At 37.2% G+C, this 16,084-nt stretch overlaps 1 protein-coding gene across 5 annotated transcripts in view; it reads left to right on the top strand.

The window, feature by feature from the left end:
- FGF14 (fibroblast growth factor 14) overlaps positions 1-16,084 on the top strand; it is a 615,412-nt gene that overhangs the window by 468,933 nt on the left and 130,395 nt on the right. The window lies entirely within an intron of this gene.

Here is a 16,084-nt window from a genome sequence, read left to right as displayed (position 1 = left end):
ATAAAATATACGGAAGGTTTGGGTTTTCAGTGTATATAGATCTGGTCACAATTGAACTCTAAGTTCCAGACCAAATTCTACATCATCCTTCATGAAACTTCCACATTGACTTCCAGGAGGTTGTGTGTGTGTGTGTGTTTTAATTTATTTTCATAACCACTGGCTTAAATGTTTTCCCTCTGTAGTTGAAGAAGACAATGTTGACTTATTATGAATAAGTACCTCTGAATGCCTTCCCTTCCTGCCTCTTACCCTGCTTCTCTGGAGTTTCTGGAGGACTGACATTGTTAACAAAAGGGTTTTTACAAGGCTCATCTCCTCGTAGAAGCAGCTGGGAGACAAAGTCTGAGACAGAAACTTTAAAAGGAAGCAGACCTCCGATATTTGCATCTTCCTTAAATAGAAGTAAACAAAGTATTTAACAGTACCATTTTCATCTGTTCTTACAGTTCTACCCATTGGGTGAAGTTCTCCCCATAGTTCTGGATGTGAACGGGCAAAGTGAGTTTTATATACCTGCTCTGAAACACTGTTCAAAAGTATGAGCCTCAGCCCTGGAGAATGTATTGACCTGTCCTTGTTACCTGCAGTTATTTTAAAAATTTGCCCACTGTCCTGATTACTGCCTTGGCATAACACATTTAGGGAAGTGTTTCCTGGCTCTAAAGCAAATGTGTGCTAAAACGTGGAAAACACCGCATTTCAGGCAAGGTTCCCAGTTTACTGCTCTACACATTCTCATAAGAAAGCTAATAAAACTACACATCTGCTCTGATTCTTGTTTTCATGGTTCGTGCAATAGGATGCATCCCGACTCCAATGTTAACTTTCACTGAAGGGCTTTGGATGCTGAATTTTATTAAACAATAGTGCACTTTAATTTCAACAGATGCCCTTGATTCTTTAATAGCATAGCTTTTGTTCTGCTAAGTCTCAACTTCTAATAATGTAAGGACGACTGGAGAGCAACTCAATATGACCTGCTATAGGCTTGACTGGCTGTAAAAAGTCTTTGAGTCAAATAGTAGTTGTTTTTCAGATTCCTTAAATTTAGGGAATCCCATTTCTAGTTTCTGGAAGGAGAAGTTAATCATACTTTCTAGTGCTTTAACTGAGTGTGTTAAAGTTAACATATAATACTCTAAGCCTTAGACTTTTTTCCTACTTTTTCTCTTTTTCAGAAAATAGATTTTCTATTTGTTATATATATATTTTGAGAAGAGAGTTGAAATTTCTGACTATAATTTTAGATTTTTCTATTTCTTCCTCAAGTCCCACTGGTTTTTGCTTCATGTATTTGAAGTTCTGTCAGTAGATGCAGAAACATCCAGGATCATTATGGATTCTTAGTAAACTGACTTATTTATCATTAGGAAATGATCCCTCCTTATACATTGTAAGACTGTTTGCCCTGAAATTTATTTTGTCCTTTATTAATATCATTTGATTTTTGCTAGCATGGTATATTGTTTTCTATCCTTTCACTTTAATTTTTAATAGCTCTGCTAAGGTATAAAAGATAATAAAATAATCTGTGTGTATTTAAAGTGTACAGTTTTACAAGTTTTAACATATGCAGCCATCATCATACTCAACATTATCAATATGTCTGTCACCCCAAAAGTTTCCTTATGCCCCTTTGTACTCCCGACCTTCTGCTTCTCCCGGTCCGGTCCCTTTACCACTCTCCAAGCCGTCACAGATCTGGGGGGAAAAAAAAGAGATTATCTCTTTATCACTGGTTTTAAGTACTTTCAATATGATGTGTCCTGGTGTAGTTTTCTTTATGTTTCTGGTCTTTGGAGTTAAGCTGTTTGGATCTTTGGTTTTATTGTTTTCACCAATTTGGAAATTTTCCAGCCATTATTTCTTCAAATATTTTTTCTTTCTTGCCCTCTTGACACTCTCCCCTGGAGTCTCCAATTAGACATATATCCAGTCATTTAAAGTTATCCCACAGCCCACTGAGGCTCTGTTAATTTTTTTTTTAAGAATTGTTTTCTCTGTGGGTTTCATTTGGAATCATTTCTATTGCTGTGTCTTCAAGTTCACCACTCTTTTTCTGCAGTTAATCTAACTTGTCATTAATCTCATTCCATGTATTTTTTTCATTTCATAAACTGTAGTTTTCACCTATAGAAGTTTGTTTTGGGCTGGCTTTATATTGTCTGTGTCTGCACTTAACTTTTTTTTTTTTTTTATGGCTACTTTATTTATTTATTTATTTATTTTAGGCTGTGTTGGGTCTTCGTTTCGTGCGAGGGCTTTCTCTAGTTGTGGCAAGCGGGGGCCACTCTTCATCGCGGTGCGCCGGCCTTTCACTATCACGGCCCCTCCTGTTGCGGGGCACAGGCTTCAGATGCACAGGCTCAGTAGTTGTGGCGCACAGGCCCAGTTGCTCCGTGGCATGTGGGATCTTCCCAGACCAGGGCTCGAACCCGTGTCCCCTGCATTAGCAGGCAGACTCTCAACCACTGCATCATCAGGGAAGCCCTGCACTTAACTTTTGAATGTATGGAATGTATACAGTTTTAAGGGCTGTTTGCCTGTCCCTGTCTGGTATTCCAACATCTGGGCCAGCAGCTCTAGGTCAGTTTTGACTTATTGATTCTTCCCATTGTTATGGATCATATCTCCCTGCTGTTTTGCATGCCTGGTAATTTTCTTATTGAATTCCAAATATTTTTCACTTTACATTTTTGGATGTTAGATATTTTTTGTATTCCTATAAATGTTCTTGAGCTTATTCTGGGGTGCAGTTAAGCTACTTGAAAACAGTATGCTCTTGCTTTCAGAATTTGTTAGGTGAAACTGAAGCATTGCTCAAACTAAGCTAATCCCTTCCCCCCCCATACTAAGGCAAGATGCTTATTTATACTCTGCTCAATGCCCCATGAATTATGAATTTTTCCAGTCTGACTAGCGGGAATAGGCACCGTGCCCATACTTGTGTGTGTGTGTTTGAGGCACTGTTACCTCTGTTCCTCTCAGATGATTTTCCCCAGTCTTGAGTGGTTTCCTCATATGCAATTTTTCATTAGTACTCAGCTGAATCCTCGAGGGGACCCTCTGTAGAACTTTTTTTTAGAACTTTTCTCTCTCTGTAGCTCTCTCCTCTCCCTGGACTCAGCTCCATCTCAATTTAGAGAATCCACTGGGCTCCCCTTCCTTCACTGTGTCCTGGAATATCTCTCAGGCTTTAAAGTCAGGCAATAGTAGAGCTCACCTTATTTCTTTCCTGTCTTCCAGAGACCTCTGCCTTTCATTTCTTGGTGTCCAGTGTCTTGCAAAGTTTAATTTGTCAATTTTTTGTTGTTTCATGTGAGAGAGTATGAATGGTCCTCATCACTCTATCTTGGTCAGAAGTAGAAGTCATTTCAGCATTTAAAGAAGGTCTGCATAATTATTAAGCTCTCTCAGATTGTGGTATATGGTTCATATAGCATTCACATTATTTTTCAGTCATATTTCCTGCATTGAAATTTGCTCATTATGGTGTTTGACTACAAAATGTTAGCAAATGTTAATAATACTCTTGGGCCTTTGTTCCTTAAGCCATTCAGTTACATTTGATTAGTCTCAAACTTTATGAAGAACATAGTGAGAAGCATGATTAATATTTATAATATGCAATTATATTTTGTATTATAGTAAGTATAAAGTGGCTTCTGTGTTGAGCAGCAAAAAGTGAAAGGATTGCCTGTTAAAATTAAGCGGTGTGATTTTGGCCGCATTATATGGTGAAATGAAAACTTTTTCTTCACTCTATGCTATCTGGGGTGTGTGTGTGTGTCTTCACTGTAACAAGGTATCGTAAGTTAAACATAGAATTTGTGAGTGTTTCAGATCCACCAGAGGGCAGACAGCAGAAGCAAGAAGAACTACAATTCTGCAGCCTGTGGAACAAAAGCCACATTCAAAGAAAGATAGACAAAAAAAAAAAAAAAAAAGGCAGAGGGCTAGAGGGCTATGTACCAGATGAAGGAACAAGATAAAACCCCAGATAAACAACTAAGTGAAGTGGAGATAGGCATCCTTCCAGAAAAAGAATTCAGAATAATGATAGTGAGGATGATCCAGGACCTCGGAAAAAGAATGGAGGCAAAGATCAAGAAGATGCAAGAAATGTTTAACGAAGACCTAGAAGAATTAAAGAACAAACAAACAGAGATGAACACTACAATAGCTGAAATGAAAAATACACTAGAAGGAATCAATAGCAGAATAACTGAGGTAGAAGAACGGATAAGTGACCTGGAAGACAGAATGGTGGAATTCACTGCTGCAGAACAGAATAAAGAAAAAAGAACGAAAAGAAGACAGCCTAAGAGACCTCTGGGACAACATTAAATGCACCAACATTCACATTATAGGGGTCCCAGAAGGAGAAGAGAGAGAGAAAGGACCTGAGAAAATATTTGAAGAGATTATAGTAGAAAACCTCCCTATCATGGGAAAGGAAACAACCACCCAAGTCCAGGAAGTGCAGAGAGTCCCAGGCAGGATGAACCCAAGGAGAAACACACCGAGACACACAGTAATCACACTGACAAAAATTAAAGACAAAGAAAAATTATTGAAAGGAACAATGGAAAAACAACAAATAATATACAAAGGAACTCCCATAAGTTTAACAGCTGATTTCTCAGCAGAAACTCTACGAGCCAGAAGGGAGTGGCATGACATATTTAAAGTGATGAAAGGGAAGAACCTACAACCAAGATTACAACCAAGATTCGATGGAGAAATCACAAGCTTTACAGACAAGCAAAAGCTAAGAGAATTCAGCACCACCAAACCAGCTCTACAACAAATGCTAAAGGAACTTCTCTAAGTGGGAAACACAAGAGAAGAAAAGGACCTACAAAAACAATCCCAAAACAATTAAGAAAATGGTAATAGGAACATACTTATTGATAATCACCTTAAACGTGAATGGATTAAATGCTCCAACCAAAAGACACAGGCTTGCTGAATGGATACAAAAACAAGACCCATCTATATGCTGTCCACAAGAGTCCCACTTCAGACCTAGGGACACATACAGACTGAAAGTGAGGGGATGGAAAAAGATATTCCATGCAAATGGAAATCAAAAGAAAGCTGGAGCAGCAATACTCAAATCAGATGAAATAGACTTTAAAATAAAGAATGTTACAAGAGACAAGGAAGGACACTACATAATGATCAAGGGATCAATCCAAGAAGAAGATATAACAATTATAAATATATATGCACCCAACATAGGGACACCTCAATACATAAGGCAAATGCTAATGGCTATAAAAGAGGAAGTCAACAGTAATGCAATAATAGTGAGGGACTTTAACACCTCAGATGCACCAATGGACAGATCATCCAGACAGAAAATTAATAAGGAAACACAAGCTTTAAATGACACAATAGACCAGATAGATTTAATTGATATTTATAGGACATACCATCTGAAAACAACAGATTTTACTTTCTTCTCAAGTGCACATGGAACATTCTCCAGGATAGATCACATCTTGGATCACAGATCAAGCCTCAGTAAATTTAAGAAAATTGAAATCATATCAAGCATCTTTTCCGACCACAGTGCTATGAAATTAGAAATAAATTACAGGGAAAAAACCATAAAAAACACAAACACATGGAGGCTAAACAATACGTTACTAAATAACCAAGAGATCACTGAAGAAATCAAAGAGGAAATCGAAAACCACCTAGAGACAAATGACAATGAAAACATGTTGATCCAAAACCTATGGGATGAAGCAAAAGGAGTTCTGAGAGGGAAGTTTATAGCAATACAATACAACCTCAAGAAACAAGAAAAATATCAAATAAACAATCTAACCTTACACCTAAAAGAACTAGAGAAGGAAGAACAAACAAAACCCAAAGTTAGTAGAAGGAAATAAATCATAAAGATCAGAGCAGAAATAAATGAAATAGAAACAAAGAAAACATTAGCAAAGATCAATAAATCTAAAAGCTTGTTTTTTGAGAAGATAAACAAAGCTGATTAACCTTTAGCCAGACTCATCAAGAAAAAGAGGGAGAGGACTCAAATCAATAAAATTAGAAATGAAAAAGGAGAAGTTACAATGGACACCACAAAAATACAAAGCATCCTAAGAGACTACTACAAGCAACTCTATGCCAATAAAATGGACAGCCTGGAAGAAATGGACAAATTCTTAGAAAGGTATAACCTTCCAAGACTGAACCAGGAAGAAACAGAATATGAACAGACAAATCACAAGTAATGAAATTGAAACTGTGATTAAAAATCTTCCAGCAAACAAAAATCCAGGACCAGATGGCTTCACAGGTGAATTCTATCAAATATTCAGAGAATAGCTAACACTCATCCTTCTCTTCCAAAAAGTTGCAGAGAAGAAACACTCCCAAACTCATTCTATGAGGCCACCATCACCCTGATACCAAAACCAGACAGAGATACTCCAAAAAAAGAAAATTACAGACCAATATCACTGATGAATATAGATGCAAAAATCCTCAGCAAACTACTAGCAAACAGAATCCAACAACAAATTACAAGGATCATACACCATGATCAAGTGGGACTTATCCCAGGGTTGCAAGGATTCTTCAATATACCCAAATCTGTCAATGTGATATGCCATATTAACAAATTGAAGAATAAAAACCATATGATCATCTCAATAGATGCAGAAAAAGCTTTTGACAAAATTCAACACCCATTTATGATAAAAACTCTCCAGAAAGTTGGCATAGAGGGAACCTACCTCAACATAATAATGGCCATATATAACAAACCCTCAGCAAACATCGCTCTCAATGGTGAATAACTGAAAGCATTTCCTCTAAGATCAGGAACAAAACAAGGATGTCCACTCTCGCCACTATTATTCAACATAGTTTTGGAAGTCCTAGCCACGGCGATCAGAGAAGAAAAAAAAAAAGAATACAAATTGGAAAAGAAGTAAAAGTGTCACTGCTTGCAGACAACATGATACTATACATAGAGAATCCTAAAGATGCCACCAGAAAATTACTAGAGCTAATCAAGGAATTTGGTAAAGTTGCAGGATACAAAATTAATGCACAGAAATCTCTTGCATTCCTATACACTAATGATGAAAAAATCTGAAAGTAAAATTAAGAAAACACTCCCATTTACCATTGCAACAAAAAGAATAAAATATCTAGGAATAAACCTACCTAAGGAGACAAAAGACCTCTATGCAGAAAATTATAAGACACTGATGAAAGAAATTAAAGATGATACAAATAGATGGAGAGGTATACCATGTTCTTGGACTGGAGGAATCAACATTGTGAAAATGACTATACTACCCAAAGCAATCTACAGATTCAATGCAATCCCTATCAAACTACCAATGGCATTTTTCACTGAACTAGAACAAAAAATTTCACAATTTGTATGGAAACACAAAAGACTCCGAATAGCCAAAGCAATCTTGAGAAAGAAAAACAGAGCTGGAGGAATCAGGCTCCCTGACTTCAGACTATACTACAAAACTACAGTAATCAAGACAATATGGTAGTGGCACAAAAAGAGAAATATAGATCAATGGAACAGGATAGAAAGCCTAGAGATAAACCCATGCACGTATGGTCAACTAATCTATGACAAAGGAGGCAAGGATATACAATGGAGAAAAGACAGCCTCTTCAATAAGTGGTGCTGGGAAAACTGGACAGCTACATGTAAAAGAATGAAATTAAAATACTCCCTAACACCATATACAAAAATAAACTCCATATGGATTAAAGACTTAAATGTAAGACTAGACACTATAAAACTCTTAGAGGAAAACACAGGAAGAGCACTCTTTGACATAAATCACAGCAAGATCCTTTCTGACCCACTTCCTAGAATAATGGAGATAAAAACAAAAGTAAAGAAATGGACCTATTGAAACTTAAAAGCTTTTGCACAGCAAAAGAAACCATAAACAAGACGAAGGCAACCCTCAGAATAGGAGAAAATATTTCCAAACGAATCAGTGGACAAAGGGTTAATCTCCAAAATATATAAACAGCTCATGCAGCTCAATATTAAAAAAACAAACAACCCAATCAAAAAATGGGCAGAAGACCTAAATAGACATTTCTCCAAAGAAGACATACAGATGGCCAAGAGGCACATGAAAAGCTGCTCAGCATCACTAATTATAAGAGAAATGCAATTCAGAGCTACAATTAGGTATCACCTCACACCAGTTAGAATTGGCATCATCAGAAAATCTACAAACAAGAAATGCTGGCGAGGGTGTGGAGAAAAGGGAACCCTCTTGCACCGTTGGTGGGAATGTAAATTGATACAGCCGCTATGGAGAACAGTATGGAGGTTCCTTAAAGAACTAAAAATAGAATTACCATATGACCCAGCAATCCCACTACTGGGCATATACCCAGAGAAAACCATATTCAAAAAGACACATGCACTGCAATGTTCATTGCAGCACTATTTACAATAGCCAGGTCATGGAAGCAACCTAAATGCCTATCGACAGACGAATGGATAAAGAAGATGTCGTACATATATACAGTGGAATATTAGTCATAAAAAGGGACGAAACTGGGTCATTTGTAGAGACGTGGATGGACCTATAGACTGTCATACAGAGTAAAGTTAAGTCAGAAAGAGAAAAACAAATATCGTATATTAACGCATATATGTGGAACCTAGAAAAATGGTACAGATGAACCAGTTTGCAGGGCAGAAATTGAGACACAGAAGTAGAGAACAAACGTACAGACACCAAGGGGGGAAAGCGGCGGGGGTGTTGGTGGTGGTGGGATGAATTGGGAGATTGGGATTGACATGTATACACTAATGTGCATAAAATAGATAACTAATAAGAACCTGCTGTGTAAATAAATAAATTAATTAAATTAAATTAAAAAAAAAAAAGAACCTGTGAGTGTTTCAAGATGCTACAGTTTGCTTTCAGAATCTGTCATTCCAAAGGAGGTCTGCAGCAGTTTTTGCCATGGTGGTTTTCTTAATTAAAAATAATCCTGTAGGGGCTTCCCTGGTGGCGCAGTGGTTGAGAGTCTGCCTGCTAATGCAGGGGACACAGGTTCGAGCCCTGGTCTGGGAAGATCCCACATGCTGCGGAGCAACTAGGCCCGTGAGCCACAACTACTGAGCCTGCGCGTCTGGAGCCTGTGCTCCGCAGCAAGAGAGGCCGCGATGGTGAAAGGCCCGCGCACCGCGATGAGGAGTGGTCCCCACTTGCCGCAACTGGAGAAAGCCCTCGCACAGAAACGAAGACTCAACACAGCCATAAATAAATAAATAAATAAATAAAAGAACGTGAATTTCTAAAAAAAACAAAGAAAAAAAAAGTTAAAAAAAAATAATCCTGTAATAAGAAATAGAAAGAAGGTTGTTATTAAATATTTAGACACTGGCTGAGTGAGCATGGAATATTCTGGTAATTTAACATATTTAGTAATATGTGCTTACTGCAACTATATTGCTAAGATTTTGAATAGCATTGGAATGGGGTGCTTTTCTAAGTGAGCTTCAAAGATAGGCTTCTTTCTGGAGCTTATAGACCCTGAATATTTGAAGAGTTCAATGCTGCACCAGGAATCCTAAGATACCTAGGTCTGCTCAAGGTCTGTCTGCTCCTTGAAGCTTAGGGTCAAATATTAAACAAGATCTTCACTGCTTGCCTTCCTGTTAGTGATCTTCTCAGACATTTCCCCAGGAAGAGGCTTTACCCACTGTTGTTTTCTTAATATATTTTACCTAGAGGGAATTTTTTGGCCAAAATAATTTTTGGAAAATAAGCTTTAAATTTTTTGATGTTTCCCTTTCTAAACCCACATTTATCTGTATCTCAAGTATACTCTGCTCCTCTAATTCTTAAATAAGATACAAAAATGCATTTTGATTTTAATTCCATTTAAAGCTTATGTATAGATTTAAAAAACAAACAGAAGGTGAATTCAGTTCAATAAATATTTGTTGAGCAGCTGTTCTCTGTAAAGCATAGTGACAGTCTATTTTGAATAATAATGATGCAAATTATCAAAAGATTTATAATTTATTTTCAGGCAGATAGACATGTAAACCCAATAATTTAACTCATGATTAATTGACATAAAATCATATTACAGGTTCTCTCCTTCTCCCTTCAATAGACAGCAAGCTCTTTGAGAGCAAGAACTGTATTTTTAGGCCAGATTGTATCCCTAATACCTACAGGCAAAGGATCTGGTAGGCGAAGGTGGAGAGGCTATAGTAGGCTGTAGAATCCGCAGTTAAAATTCAATAGACGTGGTAATGCATTGGATTGGGGTGATGGATTCAGCAACTATTCTGAAATGGCTGAAACAAGGTTCCCAGAGGGATGGGGCTCTGGAGGTAGCATGCGGTCAGTGCCGGAAGGAAATTGAATGACATTCTCAGAAATTAACAGAAAGATATAGCATATTTTCACACCTTTAGTTTTATCATTTTCCTTAGTGCCCTTGTCTCACCCTCTTTTTCAGCTCTTTAGAAGAGTTCCTTGGCGTGGTTTATTTTTATGATTGGACTATATGATAATTTATGACTGGATAAATTATTCACAATACTATTTTCTGCTACTAGGAGTGCCAAAATCTAATTAGAGCTACCTCAGAAAATATATATTCCAAAAATTGCTTTTTACCCTGTTAAAAAAATATATGATTTCCCATAGCTAATAGAGGAGTGACATTTAAGAACCTATGCTGATAGAGAATGGACTTGAAGACATGGGGAGGGGGAAGGGTAAGCTGGGACGAAGTGAGAGAGTGGCACTGATATATATACACTACCAAATGTAAAATAGATAGCTAGTGGGAAGCAGCTGCATAGCACAGGGAGATCAGCTCGGTGCTGTTCGACCACCTAGAGGGGTGGGATAGGGAGGGTGGGAGGGAGACGCAAGAGGGAGAGGATATGGGGATATATGTATACATATAGCTGATTCACTTGTTATACTGCAGAAACTAACACAACATTGTAAAGCAATTATATTCCAATAAAGATGTTAAGAAAAAAGAACCTATGGTGATAATTAGTACTGAGATTAGTATGTGTGTATATACATTTATGTATTTGCCATATAAAAATCCATGCCATATTGTACGTTTTTCAATTTAAATAATGATTTACATTATGTATACATTATTCTAAGAGTTATCCTGATTTCTCTTTTGTCAGTCTGCACATTTTATGAAAATAATTTGTGACAGTGATTGATTTAAATGAACCCACTTCTGAGAAAGTGATTGTTTTAATTTAAAATGTTGGGTATTTTTTTCCCTGTACCTGAAGGCAGCTGGACTGATTTGCATTCCTTTCAGTTCTCAGTGTTGAGGCTAATATATTATGAAACATCTTTTTTTTTTCCTTGATATACATGCACATTAGCTTTCATTATTTCTATTTTAATTAATATCAGAGAGCATAGTTAGAGTTTCACTCAAGGAGTATCCTCAGAACATTTTTAGTAAAATGTGCAGGCACAGTAAATACAAAAGACAAAACAAAAGGAAAAGGATAATTAAGACAGGCTAAGTTTTCATATTTTCTTAAGCAGAGTAGATATTCTGAATGCGTAAGTATTTTAAAAGAGAATAAAGAACTCTAACAATTTCATAAGCTGGAAAATATTTTGCATTTTTTATTTGGCTAACTAAAATATAGGTGTGGGACTTCAGATATTTTTATTCATCCTTCAATTATTAATTGAGAGTCCAAGTTGTAGGAGTTTGGGCTATATCGGTATTGCAAATAAGATCATTGATTTTGTAGCACTTTGTCCCCAAACCTTCTTATCCCGTTAGTTTAAAGAAAAATGTGAACATGCACCTCAATATGTTTGTTTCACACAAGCAATATTTCCATTCTTTTATATCCTAAGGCATAATATTCATTTAGAGTGAGGTTCCATTCTTATCACAGTAGATGTATTTCAGATCGTCTTCTAAACATTTTTAGAATCATTTGGCTGACTTCATGTGAGATTTGAATAGATTATCATTATTTCGATACTTACTTCCACGCTTATTTTTAACCACATAATCCATGTAGAAGATATGTCATCTTTGTTATTTTCTTCATGTTAAGCTTTTGCTTGCTTTTTTTTGTTTTTTTGTACCACCTTTGATCCATACTATCTCTGGGATTTTTTTTCCCCTGCACTATCCTAACTTTAGTTAAACTAAATAATATAACTTATCAGCCCGCTTAACCAGGAGCACATAAATTTCAACATACTGTAAAGCATTCACTGGGAGCAGTGACTGAGAGCCGGGGTCACTGGGCCAGCCCCTCAGCATTATGGGATGCCCCACCTGCCTCAGGTACTTCAAGGACCTAATGTGACACGTGACTCTGAAGACACTGATGTCAATTCGTGTCAAGTATTAGTGAAGCTTAAGTTCTTTCTCATTTTTGGAGATAATAAAATAGTAAGTTCTAATACTGGGTCTTCATACCCTGCAGTGCACTCTCCTACAATCCCCTTGGCCAGGAGAGACGCTCCACTTTGGACACCGTTGCTTTAAATTGCTGCACAATCTGGGTCCTATCCATTCCGGCAGTTATGTGAGATTTTCTTGGTCCTTTTTTGTCAACTTTTCTCTCACGGAGTCATAAAATAATACATGTAAGTTATCTGTCCAGCACATATTAGACGGAAGTTGAGACTTGTATTGAAGTAGAGTGAGAAAATGAAGGGTTAGAGCCTTCTATTCACAGTAGGTCTAGAAGATTAGTCATACCTTTGTGTGACTGCACGTAACTGATGTGGTTGTGTTGTCAGTAAAATTGTCTTGTTTTGTTTTTGCTGTGATTATTTGGTTGCATACTTTAGGCTTAGGGAGAAAGCGTTTTTTTATTTGTCTGTTTTAATTATTTGAAAGACTGACTTTAAGCTATAAATGGCCACATTGCACAATGGCCAATTATATAAATAAGGATCACAGTAAAGGTTTTATGGACATGTGATTATGTGCAAAGAGAAAATATTAAGTGGAATTCTTGAAAAGTTGGGGCAGCCAGTTAATCTACAACAGTAATAGGTGTTTAGTTTACTTGCATATACGTATGCAATATTATTTGCAAGTAGGTACAAAATGCTATTTTAACTCATTCTTTCTCAAAGCCATTAATAGATTTACTAAAATTTCTGCATTTGCATTATAAAATTAGCATGCCATCATGATAGGATATTTTGCAAATAATAAAATATTGAAAGATAAATATTCCAATAACCATCAAAATAGAGTTAGATTTAACATTCTGGCATATTCTCCCCCATTTTCTCTATGGATAGTATTTTTTACATAGTCATGCTCATGTCGTATATACATATGTTGTTACACAAAACTTTATACCACACTGAGGATTTATTTTGGGGCTAGAAGTGCAGAAAGTACAATTACCTGATCAAAAGTTGTGGACATTTTTAAGGCTTTTCCGTGATTTCTGTCGTAGTTTTCATGTTGTTGTTCCAGTTTTCACTTTTACCTGCAATATGCAATTACTGGAAAATTACACCTTTGTCAGTATGCATTCAAGAAATATATACTGCATAGCTCTCATTTATCTAGACCCAGGAAATGCCACGGTGAGCAATAGCGTACATTTCAGTTTTCCTTATGAAACTTACAGTCTAGGTTGGAGACAGACATCAGTCATACAAGTGCACAAATAAATGTGGAATTAAAGTTCTGAATTATAGAGCAGAATGTTAATGTCTGTTTAATCTCAGTGGTGGGTGCATGGATGTAGGTTGTGTTGCTTTCTCTATCTTTTAATGTATGAATAATATTTCCAAATGAAATCATTTTGATATTTACAAAATGTTACACCTGTAAAGAATGCTGCCATAAAAGCATTCCAAGGAGGAGTCTGACCCCTTCTGAGGTGTCAGGCAAGTGCCCCAAAGGAAGTACTGGTGGAGTCAAACTTGGGAAGAAGAAAAAGGAGTAACTAGGCAAAGACATGTGCACGTGGGGCTGTGTGCACAGGTGCACAGGGGAGCCTCTCTAGGGAAGCGGATGTATTTGAGACACGTAAGGTTAAGGGAACAGGATAAAGGTGGGAGATTATGGGATCTTTGTAGGCAGCCCACAGTGACCCAGGTTGGGCTATGCGCTGAAGATGGCGTGGGAACAGTAGAAACCAAGGTCGGGCAGATAGGATGGGGCCCCACTGCTGCAGGGTGCGAGTAATTCAGCGGATATTGGAGAGTGGCTGCATATTTCCTCATCTGATGGATCGGAACAGGCATACTGCAGGTTGTAAGACCACCTAGGAGCGGCCACTGGGGGCTGAACTGCTGCTGGCCGTGAACATAGAAAAAGGGAAAAGAGTGAAGGAGATTTTCAAGACAGCATCTGTAGGAATTGGGCAACCCATTAGGTGGAATAAAAAAGGCAAGCATGGTGTTGGTCTCAGGGGGTTGACAATGTTAACCTCAGTGTCAAGTCAGGAGTTGACTTTTGGCTGAAGTTGGTGGAGATGGGGGAATTAAAGTGAAAATGATACTGTAGGAATTTAAACGTATACAGTATTAAATTTATAATTTTGGTGAGGGTTTTATGGGTAGAGATTTATTGGAAATGTAGCCAATGGCAAAGTAGGGCAGATCTTAGAAGAGATTTTCAAGAAATTTGGTCATTTCTAACTTTATGTTATTGCTTTATATTATAGATTCAGCTCCAAGTATGCAGGGTTAGGGGTTAGACACAGCTAGAGATAATCTTCGAGAACCTAGTTTAAGAAAACAGATGAGTTTGTATTTTATTTTAAGTTTTTAAGATGGTTTAATTCAATTGTTCGATTTTTACAGGCCACATAATTTAGTAGTTAAGTGGGCAGGATCATGTCAACCCCAGCTTTGCACTTATTAGTCATATGCTCTTTGTCAAATTAATTCACTGTTCTGTGTCTTCACTTTCTCATCATCAAAATGGGCTTCCTATTAAGTAAGTTGTGGTGAAAATTCAATGAGTCAATCCTGGCCCCTGAGAAGAACGCGGTCGATGTTATTACAGTTTCTAAAACAAACAAACAAATAATGTGAAACTATGTAAATAGAAATCAATTTGGTTTTTCTTGTCTTTAAATAAGAACTCAAAAACACAATTTCATGTTTTACTTGTCCTTTCTTATCAGACATGAGGTGTGATGACAAATTAGGCCCTTAACCTAATGTCCTTCAGGTTCACTTCTGTTGTCACAAATGGCAGGATTTCCTTTTCTTTTATGGCTGAATAATATTCCATTGTATATCTACACCACATATTTTTTTTATCCATTCATCTATTGATGGACACTTAGGTTGTTTCCATGCTTTGGCCACTGTGAATAATGCCTCAGTGAACATGGGGGTGCAAATATCTCTTTGAGATCCTGATTTCATTTCCTTTGCATGTATACCCAGAAGTGAGATTCCTGGAGCAAATGGATCATATTTCTATTTTTCATTTTTTGAGGAACCTCCATCCTGTTTTCCACTGGGACTGCACCTATTTTACATTCCCACCAACAGTGCACAAAGGTCCCCTTTTCTCTGCATCCTCTCCAGTGTTTGTTCTCTCTTATCTTTTTGTTAATACGAAAAACAAAGGAGAAGGGCTCTCGCTGTGTACGTGTGAAGGGACTTGCGGGGGTTATGGGTCTTCTCACTGCCTTGCCTGATGTACGTAATTCAAGTGCAGAAGATATAGTTGCTATGATATAGGATTACTAAAAATAAGTGATCCAGAACATAAAGGTTTTGCAGAAAAACTGTCAATCTCTAAAATGCTCTATATGTTTTCATGGCAACTAAGAATCCCTACCCTTGTCTGCGCCTTTGTTCCCTTCCTTTTCTGTGCTACCTGTTTTCAGTGACAAGCAGAAATATGATGCAGCAAAACTAGGAAAAGTCCTCAGTGCTTAAAGGGTCAGTAGCCCAGCCAAGTCTTATTGGATGATGGGCAGATTAAGGCACAAGAGTAATTTTTTTCACTAATGCACATCTTAGAATTATGTGATTTTTAAAATTATATACTACAGAGTAAGGAACATACGTGACACAATCCTAAT

The sequence above is a fragment of the Balaenoptera ricei genome, chromosome 18, assembly GCF_028023285.1.
Source record: "Balaenoptera ricei isolate mBalRic1 chromosome 18, mBalRic1.hap2, whole genome shotgun sequence".
NCBI classification, from domain to species: domain Eukaryota; kingdom Metazoa; phylum Chordata; class Mammalia; order Artiodactyla; family Balaenopteridae; genus Balaenoptera; species Balaenoptera ricei.
The sequence above is the reverse complement of the archived record's forward strand: the minus strand, read 5'-3'. Positions and strand labels throughout refer to the sequence as shown.